This window comes from Barbatula barbatula (assembly GCF_947034865.1).
Source record: "Barbatula barbatula genome assembly, chromosome: 15".
NCBI lineage: Eukaryota > Metazoa > Chordata > Actinopteri > Cypriniformes > Nemacheilidae > Barbatula > Barbatula barbatula.
In genome coordinates, this window is record NC_136778.1 from 2737134 (window position 1) to 2743133 (window position 6000).

At 40.3% G+C, this 6000-nt stretch overlaps 1 protein-coding gene across 2 annotated transcripts in view; it reads right to left on the reverse strand.

The window, feature by feature from the left end:
* klhl29 (kelch like family member 29) overlaps positions 1 to 2759 on the reverse strand; it is a 173223-nt gene extending 170464 nt beyond the window's left edge. The window contains exon 1 of one of the 2 annotated variants that reach the window (XM_079475405.1): positions 2526 to 2759. The gene's annotated coding sequence lies outside the window, so the exon portion shown is untranslated. The remainder of the gene's footprint in view (positions 1 to 2525) is intronic. The other variant, XM_079475406.1, reaches the window with a different exon arrangement.
* Between the last annotated feature and the right edge of the window lie 3241 nt (positions 2760 to 6000).

Below are 6000 nucleotides of genomic sequence, written 5' to 3' on the forward strand. Positions count from 1 at the left end.
TAAACAATTTACGTCACCTTTATCAGTTTATTTAGATGTGAGATAAATATAGGTAAGCACACTGATAAATAAACCAATGAAAACCGTGATTCCTTAGAGGTCTTTTACTGGTTTTATGTAACCCGGCTGCCAAATAAACAACAACGGAGCATCTGCTTCATTCTTTCACCAATTCTCCAGGTGCTTGATTGAATGTATCAGACATTGTGAAAATCCAGGACAAAACATTCAGTTGCGCCAAACAAATCACGAACAACCAATTGATAATTTTTCGTGTCAAACTCATACAAAATAACCTGTTTGACCCCGCAATCCTGCAGCCGTCAACAGCGATGCAGCCTTTACTACTTTAAAATGTTCATAAATTGAACCAAATATATATTAACAAAATAATACATAAAAGACACAATAAATAGAAAAAATTCACCTTTGCAAATAAATATATAATTACGATAGGTGGACCTTTCACGCCAAGACAAAAAAATACTTCAGTAAGGACCCCCAACGTTCCCGGGTGTCCATCATTCAGGAGACGGCCATTTTTTAAATGAATAAACAAAGGAAACATCAAATCAGTACAAAAAACAACATACTACAGCTTCACGTCAAAGATGATACCTCCAGGTGCGTTTATCTTTATACCGCGAGTAAGCAGAAAAAGATTATCACATGGTGTTTTTATTTTTCTAAACATTAACTTACATTTTCCGTGCGGGTCGCCTGAGGTCACAACACCTAATGCATCACAGCAGACAGCAAAGAGAAAAGCAGGCAGAAAATTATGCAACGTAGCACCTGGGTTCTATCCTCAGCTCTCACCAAATCAAGCATATACGCAGCGAATCCAGAATGAAACCCCTGAGCTTTACCACAGACACCTCACCTGCATTCTCTCTTCAAATACAGAAAAAAATCCACATTCTTTTAACACAACAATCAATGTTTTCAGTATGTTGACAGTGTGTTCTTGCAAAAAAAACCTCTCTTTCATTGCAAAGAAATGTATCCGTGTTCATTAACTCCATGAGAGCACATCAGCGTTGCCAAGACACAAAAAACTCCTTCTTTGTTCTTCCCTATATAGCTGCTTTCAAAACATATTGATTTTGACCTGAATGAAACCACAAAACCAGAACACAACCACGGCACCACAGAAATGCAATAAAGAATAAAACGAAGCATCCCAGCCTTGAGTTTATTCACTTAGTTGAGCCTCGGTCATATTTCAGTACTACTGGAAGTGTCACAACATTTGATTTGTGTGCGTACAGTATGTGTGTGCTTGCTTTCGTGAGTGAGTGAGCCCTCATTCTCGTGATCAGAGATCTCAGCCCCGTTCCGCCCGAACCGTAAACCTTAATCCCACGCATGTTCCAAGCTGCACACGATATATTTGCCAATGTTATCAATGTTTCAGTCTGGGAACATGACTGAGCTGCTATTCCTCAGAGAGCCACGTCTGTAGCGGCGCTTCTGTGTGCCCAAGAGAGCACATGCGTGACGTGACAGACAGAGATTATCCTTACGGCACAGGGAAAAAAGCCACAGTCAAGCATTCCAGTGGCATGTCAAATATACTGTTTATAAAGCTAAAAGCCAAGATGACACTACAGCTATTGACTATTGACAGCCGTGCGTTGACTTAAGGGACACTTTTGTTGCAAGGTGACATGTTACTGTTATTTACACATAATATCGTTACCATTCAAAGTATTCCTATAACGTTGCCTTGAAGGGGTAAATTCAGATCGCTTTTGCTTAGATATTGCAGCAAACTCGAAAACAGTAACAGCGTTTCTGGATGTGTCAGTCTTATGACATTGTACCAGTTTAAAATGACATGCAAAGAAAAACCTTCAAGGCATTTCTAAATGTCTTACATTAATAGAACAAATCAACAGCATTCAATTAAACTGGATTCATTTTTGCTTAATTCTATATGTAAAACCACCATCAAACCACTGATCAACCCCAACTTGATCAACACTAGATAGATTAGAATACTGCTTGTCCGATTATTAATAACAGTTACTTAACAATAATACCCCAAAGCATTCTGATATTATGGGTCCCAAAAGGTTTACAACCCCTTCTCTAACCACACAACTCAACCTGCAAATAAAGATCTGTGCCTTCCTTGATCTACGCTCGTAAAATGTGCAACTTATTGTTTAATGCAATTAAATGATGCAAAATAAGATGCACGGCCGTGTAGTTTTAGTTCAAGTGGAACATTTTAACATACAGGTGTGTTAGAGCAGGTAGATCTCCAAAACAAGGCATCCTCGCATATGCGCTTAAGAGTATCCCACACAAAAGTATCACCATGTGATCCGATCCATCCATTCTTCATGTGTTTACATTAAATCCCGTCCGGAAGTTTGTCTCCACGCAGCGCGCAATCGGACACGAACGCACCTTTACGCAGCGCGTTACGCGCAGGTGACCATAACATCGCGCACGACAACAGCCTCCACGCAACGGTAATGCACAGTTGCCATCCTCAACATCATCTCCAGCCTCACCTTCTAATCGAGTTGCCCAGTGGTACCCACGTTTTGCCTGTCAGATCCTTACGAGCTGGCTGTCGTTTCTTTGCATGGCGGTATAACGCGCGTTCCGGCCTCCGGCATCGGTAGCAGGTGTCTGTTCCGTCTCCGTGCGCTGCGATGAGCTGCTCGTGTCTTCTCCTCGCACTGTGCGCGAGTGACGGCCGCTTCTGTCTCCCAGCTGATAGTTTACTCCATAGAAGCTCCTCCCACCGCAAACCGTGCGTGCGTTTACCTGAAAGGCAGCGGCGCCTGCTGGCAAAAGGGAGAACTGCATCCATTGAACAGGCAATAGTCGGAACGCTTTCATTTTGTTTTTGACAACTGCATTAATGGTTTTCTCGGTCGCTTTGGTTCATTTCTCGAATAGAAATGAACCATTTTAAGTCAGTGTGTAATGTTTTCGTCAATCATCATATTTACATTTAGGCATTTGACAGACGCTTTTATCCAAAGCGACTTACTTTGCATTATCCTCTGGGATCGAACCCACAACCTTGCCATGTTCTTACCACTGAGCTACAGGAAATCATATAAGTGCATTTAGAATAAAGCCATGTTAAAAACAACATATTTATGTGCAGATATTGGAAGGGAAAATGAAAAAGCATTTTCGTTCGTTAATATAAAAACAAAGCATTATTTTGAGTCACCTCTTTAGTTCGTATTTGAGTTATAAAATGGTTAAGCTAGTTGTCAATCCGTCATAAAAACTGTATTAAAGAGTTCACAATCAATTAGGTAAAAATGATATAGACAGACACACAATGATCATTAAATAATTCAAATGACGAATAAGTGAAGAAAATGGGCAACATTTGTATTCTAAGGCTTTTAAAGGATAGGAATGAATCTTATTTCATTGAGTGACCTTCGTTTAAAGAGAGTGCGCTTGGCACACACTTGCCAGTCACAGACTTTGGCACCAATGGTGCCTGGCGAGGGTAATAATGGATAATACAAACACATCACATGTTTCATTTACATTTACGTTTAGTCATTTAGCAGACGCTTTTATCCAAAGCGTTCGGGGAGCAATAAGCGTTATGTCACAAAAGAGCAATAGTACAATAGGTGCAAATACAAAGTTACTAGTTTCAAGCTACCTGTTGAGAGAAGAGAAAGGGTTGGTGTACTTTCATTTCAACTGATGTTGTGGATGCTTCGGAGTGGCCAAAAGGTTGTGGATCAAAAAGTCACGATGAGCAGAAGCTGTTAATGAGCAGTTAGTTCACACGGCTAATGTTTCTCCTGGTTAAGAGACACCATCAAGTGCAAATCAACCAATGAACACCTTCATAGCTTCAGGGCATGTTTAAATCGTTACATTCTTCAGTTCTGTTGACCAAAACCATGGTAATAGGATCCTACATATATAATACATTACAACAGTTAAAATATTGAAGGCAAGCTTTCATTAATAATAAACACGACTACTGTGTCAAAGGTAGTTCGCTCTCTGATTCACTGCCTGTCATACAATCGCCGGCATTGTCTCTACAGCGGGCCTGCAATTTATGGATATGTATGCATCTCTGCTTGAGTAGGAATAGCTCCAGGGTCACAGCGCAACACCGCGCTTCGTCTGGATCCGTTGGACCTGAACAAGTTTTTCCATCCGACCGCTGCTAGCATTCGGAGACCTCTAGTGAGTCATCGCCATTGGCCATTTTGTGCATCGTTCTGTGCTTGTTTATCAGACGGCATATTTTAGATTTCAGATTCTTTGGATGCCTGCGATAGGTCTAGATGGGACTGCCGTATAGTTCATATATTCCTTGCATTGCTCAGTTTTCATTAGAGACAAAGGGGGGAAAGCACAGATCCAATTTGCTGACCACCCCGCACGCCCCTGTTCTGGAGTCTGGACAGAGCCGGCTGGATAAATGGTCACTGGAGGCAAAAGTTCACCTGCACGGCTGGTTTACCCACCTAACATCTCATATATCAACGAGGGAACGTAACATACGGGCGGGTTTTGACCTTTGCCATCACCCCATGCTGTTCAGAGAGTAAATAAATAGAATCAGATGCTGTGTTCATTCATGTTAAAGGAATAGCTTGTAACATTTGTCTTTCTTTGAACTCCTTCATTACGCTCTCCGAGAGGAAAAATATATAGAGCTGTGGAGAAATAAAAATAGAAACACACGAGAGAATTGTTAAATGAAGAGTATGGATGTGTACAATGACTGTAGATTGTAGAGGTAAAACAATCTGGATATGGGTAAATTTGATGAGTTCATATTGAGATCTTCAATAATGTTTTCATCTCTTCTAAAACTCAAGACATTTATGAGATTACTTACTCTTTCTCTCGGTAGGAATATCTGAGACACAGATGAGACTCAAGCAAATGCTTCCTTCGCTCTCGTCTCACGGATGTTAACCGAGATATTAAAGGTTCTTTCTCACGGGCTGTTCTTCAAAAATGATGTCAATTCATTCATTCTCAAAAAGGGATGTTTGAATTATTAACACGCTATTTGTGTTATGCTTTTTATCACATATTCTGTGTTGATTTCAGGTTAATGAAAGGGATTGTCCAAGAAACAACATTTTGTGATTTAACACCACTGTTTTCAAAGTGTCTGGAAACCTTTAATATTGTTCTGAAAGATGTCTAAGAAGCAGATCTCCATGACATTATTTTTCTGACATGAAGAGCAAACCCAAATTCGATCGCTTAATTTAAAGCATGTTTATGTGTTGTTATACCATGCCAGGCTATTGACATGTGAAAGGAAGAATTCATTTTCAATGTGTGTGTATTTTCTTGCTGTAACACTCTTAAGAAAAGGTGCTTCAGAAGGTTCTCCGATGCCATAGATGAACCTTTTGGTTGCATAAAGAACCTTTAACATCTGAAGGACCCTCCTGTTTCACGAACGGTTCTTCAGATTATAAAAGAAAAAAATAATTCAACCTTTGGCTAAATGGTTCTTTGTGCAACCAAAAATGGTTCGTCCCTGGCATCCCTGTGAAGAACCTTTTAAGCATCTTTATTTTTAAAAGTGTAGGTGGGCTTACACCACAAAAGCATGATCAAACGCTCTCAGCACAAAAAAAATCTTCATTTGTTACAGAGGTTCCAACAAGCAGCCTCCCAGAGGCGAGCGCACACTCCAGGCAAGTCATTTGCACCATCTTCACGGTGTAGTTATTCACGCTTCCAATTGCAATTCTGATTTCAAAAAGAAGACAAAGGAGAAAACAGTGTGATTAAAACCCAAATCATGGCAGCGTAATTTCGGTGATGGCATAAAAAACATCTATTAGAAAGTTGAACAGTATAGGCTAAACAAGGACATTCATTCAGTATGAGGTGTTCTCAGTTTCAGAAAAAGCCTCACGATGAAGTGTGTCCTCATTCCAACAAACCCTTGTGTTTGAAGACATTAATTGGAGCCTGTTGTTGACGGTTGGTGAATGGACTAGACAACCCTTTATC